This window comes from Syngnathus scovelli, chromosome 5 (assembly GCF_024217435.2).
Source record: "Syngnathus scovelli strain Florida chromosome 5, RoL_Ssco_1.2, whole genome shotgun sequence".
NCBI classification, from domain to species: domain Eukaryota; kingdom Metazoa; phylum Chordata; class Actinopteri; order Syngnathiformes; family Syngnathidae; genus Syngnathus; species Syngnathus scovelli.
In genome coordinates this window covers 16,093,684-16,105,929 of record NC_090851.1, presented here as the reverse complement: position 1 = coordinate 16,105,929, position 12,246 = coordinate 16,093,684, and the positions used below count along the sequence as shown (strand labels likewise).

Genomic DNA, 12,246 nt, shown 5'->3' with positions numbered 1-12,246 from the left:
TAATACTTCGAGTTCTATTTCTCTTCCCAACTGTGTAATCCTGCCCTTGGGGAGCACTCGCCCCGGGGACAGAGCCGCAGAGAAGGCGCTTACCTTCAGGGTCCTCCTCACTGGACAGGAGAGAAGGAGGTGTCCGAGCTCGCCGCAGTAGTAGCATCTTCCCTCTCGGCGCCGCCATAACTTCTCCTCCTCTGTTAACTTAGCTCTGCCCAACTGCATCGGTTCTGGCTCCTGGCGCTGCCGATCCCCGTACAGCCTGGAGTGGTGAACGTCAGGGCCGGCTACTGGGACGAAGGCGGGGGCGTTGCTGCTTCGGTGCTTCCTCCACTCTTGCAGCCGGTTGTCAGTGCGGATAGCCAGAGCGATGAGGGCGTCGAGGTCGGTGGGAAGGTCTAAGGGGATTAGCTGATCCTGTATGGATCCAGACAGGCCCCGGAGGAAGATGTCATATAGTGCCGCCGCGTTCCAACCGCACACCGCGGCCAGCGTGCGGAACCGGATGGCGTAGTCTCCGACGGTGTCTTGTCCCTGGACTATCTGACAGAGTTGGCGAGCCTTGTCTCGGTCAGCGGAGATTGGATCGAACACCGTTCGCAGGGCCTGGATGAAAGCGGGGAGAGAGCGACAGGAGATGGAATCCCTGGCCCATTCCGCGGTGGCCCACGTGCGGGCCCTTCCCGTCAGGTATGATACCATGTAGGCCACCTTGGAGCGCTCAGTGGGGAAATCTGCTGGGGAACTCTCAAAATGCATCTCGCATTCTGTAATAAAGGCCCGGCTAAGGCCGGGTTCTCCGGAGTAGCGCTCTGGAGGAGCCAGTCTGGCACCGCCAGTCATGGGAGCTATTGCAAGGGGAGTAACGGGGGAAGCGACGGGTGTACTGGAGGTCGCTGCTGGTCCCGCGTTTAAGAGCGAGAGCACTTCCTGCATTTGCTGACCCAGCTTTGCTACTTGGGTGGCGACCGCTCCTCTGAAATCTTCTTGATTCTTAGCGAGTCCTCGGATCTCTTCTCCCAAGTCGCCCACTTCCCTCTGGTGCTGGGCGAGCAGTGAGGCATGGGAGCGCACTGCGGCGCACAGGTGCTCCGACTCTGCCGAGTCCATGTCTGGCCAGTGTGTACTGTCAGGCAGGGAACAAGGCGAAGGACTCGGATGCAGAGTCGTTTCTTTCTTGGATTTATTCCAGCAAGCACACTGATCAAAAGTACAAATCAAAACGCCTCTTGCGAGGGAATACGCGTGGCAAAAAGTACAAACAGAAGGCGTCGCACTGAGGCGAGAAAAAAGGCTAAAAGTACAAATCAAAACGCCTCTTACGAGGGAAAATACGCGGCAAAAAGTACAAACAAAAGGCGTCACACTGAGGCGAGACAAAAGGGCTATGGGAATCCAGGCACAAACAAAAGCGTCGCTCGGTGGCGAGAAAAAGAGGAGGGGTCTTACTGAGAACTCGGACATCAAGGAATCGCTGGTGGTCGGGACGAGGCAAGACACACTGGCACAGGACAAGGGGAAGACACGGACTAAATACACACAAAAGGGCGTGGACACAGGTGCTGACCATTATTGTCAATTACACAGGTGCACACAATCGGGATCAGGGAAGACAAGACAACCAACACCGAGGAAGGAAACACAAACTGAAACGGAAGGGACGACAAAATAAAACCGGAAGTAAAATTACGACATCGACGAGACAGAAACCCGGAAAAATAAACGCGACCGCATGACAAGAACACCTTCTCCAAGTCCGCAAATCACATGGAGATTAGCTGGGCAAACTACCATACAGCCTCGACTACACTGCCTAGGATGTAGAGATGGTCCACTGTTCCACTTCCAGGGTGAAAACCATACTGCTACTCCAGAACATGAAATTCAACTTGATGAAACCCTCCTGTCCAGCATACCTGATTAGACCTTACTAGGAATCCTGAGGAGTGTGATCCCCCTGTAATTGGAACACACCCTCCGGGCGTTCTGCTTGGCCAGCCGGTATCTTTCAGGTGCCTTTGGAGTCCCACTCAGGGGCGAATCTAAAATTCTAGGAGATCAGGGGCTTAGCCCAGATTTATTTATTTATTTATTTATTTATTTATTTATTTATTTATTTATTTATGTACTTATTTGTTTGTTTGTTTGTTTGTTTGTTTGTTTGTTTGTTTGTTTGTTTGTTTGTTTGTTTGTTTGTTTGTTTGTTTGATTTTTGTTTGTTTTTATATACATTTATTTCTAAGAAATTGTTTGTCTCTTGGGCGGCTCGGTGGTACACTGGTTAGCACGTCCGCCTCACAGTTCAGATGGTGTGGGTTCGAGTCCACCTCCGGCACTCACTGTGTGGAGTTTGCATGTTCTCCCCGTGCCCGCGTGGGTTTTCTCCAGGCACTCCGGTTTCCTCCCACATCCCAAAAAACATGCTTGGTATGCCAATTGAGCACTCCAAATTTCCCCTAGGTGTGAGTGCAAGTGCGGATGGTTGTTCTTCTCTGTGTGCCCTGCAATCGGCTGGCAACCGGTTCAGGGTGTGCCCCGCCAACTGCCCAATGACTGCTTGGATAGGCTCCAGCACGCCTGTGACCCCCGTGGGGACAAGCAGTATAGAAAATGGATTTAGGGATGGATGTTTGCCTCTTGTTATTTTTTATTCCAAGTTTTTTGTCAGTTCTGTATTCTCAAATGGGTTGTTGCAGCAGATAGAACCAGGGGCGGATCTACGATTCTAGGAGATCAGGGGCTTAGCCCAGATTTATTTATTTATTTAATTATTCATTTATATATATATATACTACACTATATAAGTGTTTTGAAGAAATTGTTTGTTGTTTATTTTTTATTATAATTTTTTTGTTAATTATTTTTTCTCAGATAGGTTGTTGCAGCAGATAGAACCCTTTTTATTTAGTCTTAAGAAGACTAAGGCCAAATAGCCTCTACTATTTAAGTTATATTTTATAATTTTACACATTATACATGTTTCACAGCAGGTTGAGATTACTGTATTGTTATTTGTTTGTTTCTGCAATGTCAGTTGACACTTAAATGCACAAAATGTTTTTATTAATGGACAGTCACATTACAGGTAGCCAGCTAGCAAAATCAGTCAATACTTCACAAATCTGGCGCATCAGTCTGTTTAGCAGCAGCTGTTGCGTAGCTGTCCACCTTTTTGAAAAATATGCTGATATCCATAATCCCTTGATTGGTAGCCTATCAGTTTAAAATTTGCCGCGGGGGCACTTGAGACCTCGGCAGGCAGCTGCAACGATGTGGACGAGGGGAAACACTTCTATTCTGGGCAGGCAGGCAACATGCTGCTTTCCTACGCATGCTACCACCCACTGGTGAATTTCGGCACTGCTCATTTTATGCAGACGTTGCTTAGAAGTGAGATCCGGGACTTTTGAGAAAACATCCAGGGCTTAAGCCTAGGTAGCCACACCCTGTATCCGCCTATGGTCCGACTGATCAAAAAGGTCAGAGAGGACTCCTTCAGCCTCATTGCACCCCTCCCTGCTGGTGTCCACAGACAGGTTCAGGGTTTGCTGCCAAGCAACGATGGATTTAAAGCAGTGGTTCCCAAAGTGCCGCCCCCTGGGGGCGGTGGAAAGATCTGGGGGGGTGGTGAGGACGAAGGGGGAGGTAGGGGGGCGGTAGGGGGGCGGCAGTCCGAAGTCGAAGTCAGAAGTTGAAGGGGGCGGTAGGGGGGCGGCAGTCCGAAGTCTATGTAGTCACTACATAGACAGCATAGACAACAAAAGCAAAAACTCAGGTTTGTAATTTCAAGCTTGTAATGTTCAGAATTTTATCTTATAATAAAAACCGCATTCTGGCGGTCAACATCATCTTGAGTTCAAGTCAACATGAAATTGGGGATTCACCAGAATCAGAACAACAGTGTTGTGTTGTGTTGTGTTGTGTTGTGTTGAGCTGGTTAGGGTGGTGCATTCACTGATATATATTGTTACGAATGTACATATATGACTTTGTACCTGTGTGTGCATGTGTGTGTGCATATATGCGTGTTCGCGCGTGTGTCATTGTGTGGGTGGCGAGGGTGGGGTGCCTTAGATCACGTCCGCCACCATTTTCTGTGAGTAAATGGAAGAAAATGTTTATTTACCATTCTATGTTGCTGAAACAGTTAAAACTGCTAAAAAATAAATTGGTTCACAAATACACTTTTGTGTTTGACCTTTCTCTTTTCAAATTGCAGCATACCAAATCTTGGGGGGGGGGGGGGGCGCTAGGAATTCACTGGGGAGCCAAGGGGGCGCTAGCCTGAAAAAGTTTGGGAACCACTGATTTAAAGGGCTAGAGACACAGGTATATGTATAAATCGGTTTTAGTTAGTTTATGGGCTTATAAATATAAATTGACGCTCGAAACAACGAAAAGGAAGCTGTTGCTCTGAAAAATGTAATTTAAATTTGCCGCACAGACGAGTTTGACTGCACCGAGCCGCCAGCCGGAAGTGACGTCTCATGACGTCTCAAGTTGTACGCGTTTAGCTTCAGTGAATGTAAACAAAAAGAGAAGAGGGGCCAGCGCGGAGACGTCGGGCCAGGTTTGCGGCCAACCCAGCTCGCCTAGCCATGCCTTCCATTATCCTGGCGTACGTTCGTTTGCGGGACGACAAGATGGGTTGAGTTCACCTGATAGGATCCACGAACCGGACAGTGCGTGCCTGCTGTGTGCTCGTGTTCACAGTGGCCTGGTTGACTGTCATCTTTCCGGACTCTGCTGTGCATCGGGAGCGGCTAGCGTGCTATCACTCTTATTCTTCATCTTCTTGTTTTAATTTTCCTGTGTTGTTTACTTGTATGTGCGTTGTGAACTCTGTCTTGTCACCCTGGGATAGTGAGAAACGTAATTTCGATCTTTTTGTGTGTCTTGACATGCGGAGGAATTGACAATAAAGGAGACTTTGACTTTGAAAAGTATGTCGAAGCGTGACGGGAGGGGCACAATTCAGAAAACGTGCTCAGCTCGTCGAGAAAATGCGATTTAAGCAATAATATTAAAAATGCTTATAAAACCTAAACCAAACGTTGCAGGTGGTCATGTCTTCATGTGCCGAGATCAACTCGGCACTCTAAAGCCCCCAAGAGCACTTTTTACTATGCCAACCTAACCAGAGTGACGGGAGGGGCACAATTCAGAAAATGTGCTCAGCTCAGCCCAAGTGAACTGCTAGATTCATCATATTCTGCGTCAAAAGAGGTTTCTGAATCGGATAAAATGATGCTAATATTGCCGCTAGAAACGGAGCTGTCGCTATCATCTGCCATGTTGTTTGGGTTTGTTGACATCCAGATGTACATACAACTTGTGACGTCACAGTAATGGCGCCGCCAGTTTGGCTTCGTGCGGGACCCAATCGATAAACTGGCATTTCATTTCAGCTTTATTCTTAGTAATCGGTGTCCATTTTTAATTTCCAATGCGACAAATGTGTTCACTTTATACATTCTATCAAATTCCATTCTAATTGAAAAAAAAAAGGGATGTCTCTAGCCTTTTAAGGCTACAGCTACAATCAGCTGTCTCAACAAGGGAGAGACGGAACATGGTCCACTCGCACTCAATGTCGGTCACCTCCCTGACACGTGGGAGAAGTTTTGCGAAATGTGTTTTTGACAGTGGATTTTGCCAGCCGTTCCCAGCAAAACCTCATAGTACATTTGGGTCTGCCAAATCAGACATCAGGCATCTTTCCCCACTTTCTCGAGAAGACTGGTACCAGAGCCCAAACTGGGTGTGGTGGTGAGTCTGACTATATGTATCACCAGTTTGAGGTCTTTCTATGCAAAGAGGTGATATACCACGTCCCGAGACCAGGTTCTGTAGCCAAGGATTAGACCGCCATGGTCCTTCCTTGCCTTTTGATGCTGCCCAAGTCTTTAAGCATCCAAACCCTTCAAACAGCTGGGATCAGACAGCATGGGTGTAGGACTGGCCACTAGGGTCCGGGAAAGAGAAAACTGAATCCATTGTTTGTATTCATCATAACGGGTCTCTGAGACATCCCTGATCTGCTTCCTTACATAGGACTTGTTTGCCATGAGTGACCTTGCCAGGGGTATAAAGCCCCAGACAATTTAGTGCCTTGGATAATAATGTATCGTGTGTGGTTTGGAACCATGATAATACCACACATTACATTACAAATACATTGCACACCAATTGATTTAATTCAAGAATATTCCCATATCAGACGGGAAATCTTGCAAAACCTCTTGAGATAGGGGGACAAATAAACATTGGTGATTGGTTGTTTTTAGCAGCATAAAATGTCATAAAAAGAAATAAGTGGCGAGCGCGGGCACGGACTTGCTCTTGTGCCATGATAGTTTTGATTTTGGATCCCCCACCTACGCTGCCTCGTCACCTCACTTTCTGTTTGGCTGCACGTAACTGTCAACCTTGTGTTCCTCCGGGGACATTACACATAGAAAAATAATTTTTCTCTTGCTTTGCCTTGCGCAGGGTGGCCAAATTTGGCAGGTGGCTTGGCTCAGGGACTCCGAAGGTCATCAGTTTATTTGCCTGTGATGCTCGCCATACATGTGGTTCCATCCTGCCCTCACAAAGTTCCTTGGCTACCTGGACACGCAACTGTCCAGATAGAAACCATTTTGAGCTACCAGTGTGTAGAGAGTCATCACTGTTCTTAATGAAACCCTGTTGCGATATGCCTTACCGGCCTGCAGAGGTCACTTTGCATGGTAATTAGTTGGATAATGCAACATCGGACCAAAACAATCCAACTTATTGACAAAACCGGGATCAGAATCAGCTTTATTGGCCATGTTTGTGCGTGCCAAACAAGGAATTTGACTCCAATTGATCTCAGCCTCTGTACAACATTTAAGTGACTAACAACATTCAGGTAACTAACAACATTTAAGTGGCAAGAACAGGATATTATTGCCCAGTGATGTCTCTGAGACTCTATGAGTGGTGTGAATTCATCAGAGTGACAGCCTGGGGAAAGAAGCTGTGTCTGTGTCTGCTGGTTCTGGCATACAGCGATCTGTAACGCCGTCCAGAGGGGAGTAGTTCGAACAGACTGTGACCTGGGTGAGAAGGGTCTGTAGAGATGTTACTTGGACGTTTCCTGGTCCTGGACAGGTACAAGTCTTGGATAGATGGGAGGTTGTTCCCGATTATCTTTTCCGCAGTCCTGATTGTCCATTGCAGTCTGTGCTTGTCTTGTTTGGTGGCCGATCCAAACCAGACAGTGATGGTGGTGTAGAGGATAGACTGGATGATGGCAGTTTAGAAGGTCTTCAGCAGCTACTGTGGGAGGTTGAACTTCCTGAGCCTTCTCAGAAAGTACAGCGTCTGCTGGGCCTTCTTTCGGACAGAGTCTATGTGGCCCGTACATTTCAGGTCCCGAGAGATTGTGGATCCCGGGAACTTGAAGGTGTCTGTGGAGGGAATAGCATTACTGAGGATAGTGAGGGGTGGAAGTAGTGAAGGGTCTCTCCTAAAGTCCACTGTCATCTCCACGGTCTTTAGCGGGGTTCAGCTCCAGGTGGTTTTGGCTGTACCAGTGGACCAGCCGCTCCTCCTCCTGTCTGTATGCAGTCTCGTCACCGTCCCGGATCAGTCAGATGAGAGTGGTGTCGTCCGCATACTTCAGGAGCTTCACAGAGGAGTCGCCTGAGGAGCAATCGTTGGTGTAGAGTAGTGGTTCTTAACCTTTTTGGAGGTACCGAACCCCATCAGTTTCATATGCGCATTCACTGAACCCCTCTTTAGTGTGTGTGTGGGGGGGATGACATACCAGCAAATCAGTGTGACTTCTGCTGTTGCAAGACCAGTTCAGATATGCGTTATCGCGAATTTACACGACATTCAGGTGTGTTCGGCCATTCACGGGGGGTGGGGAGTGTGTGTGTGTGTGGGGGGGGGGGGGGGGGGAATAACATACCAGCTCTGCCGAACACCTGCGTGAAGTTGGCCCCCCCAACCTCGCAAAATTTAAGGAAAATCGTCCGATTCGTTTGTGCTTCGTTTGTGCCGGTTTGTGCAGCAAAAATCATCGTTTGTGCTGCTATGGTTTTTTAGTTATGAACGATTATTTTATAGGTCATCCAGAGTTCACCCAGCCCCCCTTTTCCCCCCAAATGGACCCAAAATGGTACCGTCCGTTTGTGCTTCGTTTGTGCTGGTTTGTGCAACAAAAATTTTCGTTTGTGCTGCTTTCGTTTCGGAGATATTACACATTTATTTTTCAGCGATGACGTCATCGAGCCCCCCCTTTTTCTCCAAATGGACCCAAAATGGTACCGTTCGTTTGTGCTTCGTTTGTGCTGGTTTGTGCAGCAAAAACTTTCGTTTGTGCTGCTTCCGTTTCGGAGATATTAGGCATTTAATTTCTAGCGATGACGTCACCGTGAACTTGGCCCCCCCTTTTTCTCCAAATGGACCCAAATTGGTACCGTTCGTTTGTGCTTCGTTTGTGCTGGTTTGTGCAGCAAAAAGTTTCGTTTGTGCTGCTTCCGTTTCGGAGATATTACACATTTATTTAATAGCGATGACATCACGTAGCTCCGCCCCCGTATTTACTTCCAAATGGACCCAAAATAAAATAGTGCCGTTCATTTGGGCTTCGTTTGTGCTGGTTTGTGCTGCAAAAAGTTTCGTTTGTGCTGCTTCCGTTTCGGATATATTAGGCATTTAATTTCTAGCGATGACGTAACCGTATTTCGTCGCGAATTTCAAGCTCCTGGACTGGAATGCTCCTGATGTAGGACGAATACAAGGTAAATATGTTCTGAGGTTTTTTTTCTTCTTTTTATCTTGCAGAAAACTTTCACTGCGGGAAACGGCTTTTGGTACGAGGATATTTCTGTTCTTATTTTTTTATTGTGCTTATCGATTAATTCCCTTGTTATCATTACGCCTATATGATCATTATTTTCAATTAAATCTGACGTGTAAAAGGTTCACTGCAACCTAAATACCTGGTGAGTCTATGTTTGTTCCAAAACATTGATTAATGCAACAATTAATACATGTATGTGAAGTTGATGACAGCCAGAAAAAGAAACTTGAAAACGTGAAAAAATAACTTTCTTTGTCAAAGGGAACATCATCAACATTTTTTACAACAATTCAAACAATGTATCACTGCAATGTGTAGAACACAGCATGCGGGAAGATTTTAGTGTTTACTGATGCTGCTTTCACTCCACTTCCCAGGTCATTATAGATCTCCCAGGCATATGCAGTCCTCCTGCAGTATGCCACATAATGGCCAAGAGAATCCTGGGTCAGTCCTGGTTCAAAGCCAATGACAGCTCTTAAAGTAAATGTCTTCTCTTTTAGCTCCAGACTGGAGGGAAATTCAAGCAAGGCAACTTCCTTGCAACTGCTACTAAGGTCAGTGCCAATCCACACAAACTCTCCCAGATTGTAGCTGTGAGTGACATTACCTGAACACAGAGCCTTGCCTGTACTGTCGTTCTGTGTTTCGAATGAAGACGGACACTGGGAAGGGTTTTCTATTGGCCTGAGGCAGAGAGAGTCAGGAAGACTGAGTCCCTCTTCAGCAGCAGTCTGAAGAGAAGCCATGCCACAGGTCTGCAGGACAGCAATGTTTACACAAACAAATGAAACTTGCCTCGTTACTTGTTGGCTTAAACTGCAGTACTGTGAGGAGCATTGTTTTATCAAATGAACACTTGGGATATTCCTCATTGCGCTCTCAATTACAGTGGAGATGTGGCATTGTGCATCAATTTGGAGAGCACCAGAGGTCAGGAGGACAGGTTTGAATATTTGCCCCAGCAGTTCTGCCCTCTGTGAGTATACCTGTTGGTTCACACCCTGTGTTGTGATGGTTTCACCAGGTGGAGGAATTGGTTCCCATGTTCATAGTTCAGAACAGTCTTTTCAAATGAAAAACTTTCACAGAAAGAACAGCATAAGCATTGCAAGACAGAATCAAATGCACAGGTATTGAGCACAAACACTTTTGATGTGCGAAGTTTAACAGGCTGTTGATGATTCCCGTTTTTCAACAATGGTACCTTGACTTTTTTCCAGCCCACTCGTGTATCAATATGCAGCCATTCAGGACAAGGAGAAAGATATGACGTGATCTTTCTTTTCTTCGGTGGGACCGCTAAACCTCTCCAGTTTTCAACTGCACTGTCAGTAGATGCATCTGGCTCCGCTTCTTCAGGATGAGATTTTTTTTCCCTTTTGTTTACTACTTCAGTTTGAGAAGTACTGCAGACGTTGTCAGGCTCTTTGACAGTCGTGGCATCACACTCATCCTTTTCACTTTTTTGTTTTGCAAAGCAAATCCGCATGTTTCCTTCAATGAAGGAAAGATGACGAGCAACAAACCGGTCCACACGCATGGGTAGGCTTTCATGCTTGAAAAGGCTTTTTTTTATGTTTTTGAACTCTGCTTCAACAGCTGCGGAACTTGCAGTGATGCTGGTGCTTTTGAAGAGAGGGACCTTTATTGCTGTCCAGAGTGGCAAGTAACTTCCAAGTCCTGTTATTTGGGGAATAATCTCAGGGAGGAAGTGGATGTTGTCTCTATCCCCATCAGCCATGGCAAGTGACCTGCTCTTCTCACATATTTCTGTCACCCACTGTCGGACATTAGTCTGGATGTGTTGGTTTAATGCATCACCTGGTTCTTGTCCCTCATCTTTCTCATCTGAAATGGGGACAAATTCCTCCGCGATTTGCGCTCTCAAGTATTTCTTGCACTTTTCTGATGGAATAGGGGCTCCAGAACTGTCATTACCCTCTGCCTCACTCAGTGCCACAATGGTGATAGCACGGAGAAGTTCTTTTGCATGTTGCAAACATTGTGACTTAAGAAGCTGTGCAATTGACCTGACAAAGAAATCCTTAACACGAGGTCTTTTGTTTTTCAGGCAGTCCCATCGGCAGATCATCTTAATACAGTGTGCTACATCTACCCTGACAAAACATTGAGGTAGATGTCCAGGCTGATTCCCATGTGAAATATTAAAGCACTCATTGATGTAGCTCTTCAAATCAGGATGAGGGGTAAAAGCTTTGACTAGAGCTCCAAGAATCGCCAGCGAAAAGTCACTTACTGCTTCTTTAGGAACGGATGCACCTGCATGGATCCATTCCTTCAGCCACTGTGTGATAGCATTAATATCATGCTTCTCTGACAACATCTGCACGACTGGGACACTGGAGCTGGTATGCCCTGTCATAACACCCTGATACAGGAAGATATGGCCAGACATGCCATTCGGCCTCATCAGTTTTTTAGCTATTGAGCCCGTTGCATCAACACATAATATTGGGTGAGATTTCTTTAAGCTCTTGTACATATGCATTTGTGTTTGACTCCAATAGTGACAGAAAAACTTGTCAAGTCCAATGTCTGATGCTGTCACTGTGAGGTGCACTGTATTTCAACATCTGCAATGATAAAATTGGATTTTTGTCACCTAATGGCAAATAATTTTTCTCTTGCTTTGCCTTGCGCAGGGTGGCCAAATTTGGCAGGTGGCTTGGCTCAGGGACTCCGAAGGTCATCAGTTTATTTGCCTGTGATGCTCGCCATACATGTGGTTCCATCCTGCCCTCACAAAGTTCCTTGGCTACCTGGACACGCAACTGTCCAGATAGAAACCATTTTGAGCTACCAGTGTGTCATCACTGTTCTTAATGAAACCCTGTTGCGATATGTCTTACCGGCCTGCAGAGGTCACTTTGCATGGTAATTAGTTGGATAATACATGTGTAAGAATTGAAGAGTTATGATGTCAAGTGAAAATTTGTTAGAATAAAATACATGACACGGGGTTAATGAAGATGTATGATTATAATCATCCATCCATCCATCCATTTTCTGAACCGCTTAGTCCCCACGGGGGTCGCGGGCGTGCTGGAGCCTATCCCAGCCGTCATCGGGCAGTAGGCGGGGGACACCCTGAACTGGTTGCCAGCCAATCGCAGGGCACACAGAGACAGACAACCAATCGCACTCACACACACACCTAGGGACAATTTGGAGTCTTCAATCGGCCTACCAAGCATGTTTTTGGAATGTGGGAGGAAACCGGAGTGCCCGGAGAAAACCCACGCGGGCCCGGGGAGAACATGCAAACTCCACACAGGGAGGGCCGGAGGTGGAATCGAACCCGCACCCTCCTAACTGTGAGGCGGACGTGCTACCCAGTGCGCCACCGAGCCGCCACCCAGTGCGCCACCGAGCCGCCACCCAGTGCGCCA

General features: G+C 46.8%; 1 long non-coding RNA gene across 5 annotated transcripts; it reads left to right on the top strand.

Moving 5' to 3' along the window:
- Window positions 1-8,244: 8,244 nt before the first annotated feature.
- Window positions 8,245-11,659, top strand: LOC125969478 (uncharacterized). 5 transcript variants are annotated; one of them, XR_011086891.1, is made up of 8 exons: window positions 8,246-8,771; window positions 9,211-9,589; window positions 9,726-9,779; window positions 9,861-9,966; window positions 10,057-10,378; window positions 10,451-10,582; window positions 10,912-11,312; window positions 11,500-11,659. It is a non-coding gene; the product is annotated as an uncharacterized lncRNA (long non-coding RNA). The 5 variants fall into 5 exon arrangements; XR_011086890.1 differs by having other exon boundaries at window positions 10,057-10,582; window positions 10,912-10,969; window positions 11,036-11,312; XR_011086889.1 differs by having other exon boundaries at window positions 8,561-8,771; window positions 10,057-10,582; window positions 10,912-10,969; window positions 11,105-11,312.
- Window positions 11,660-12,246: the final 587 nt, after the last annotated feature.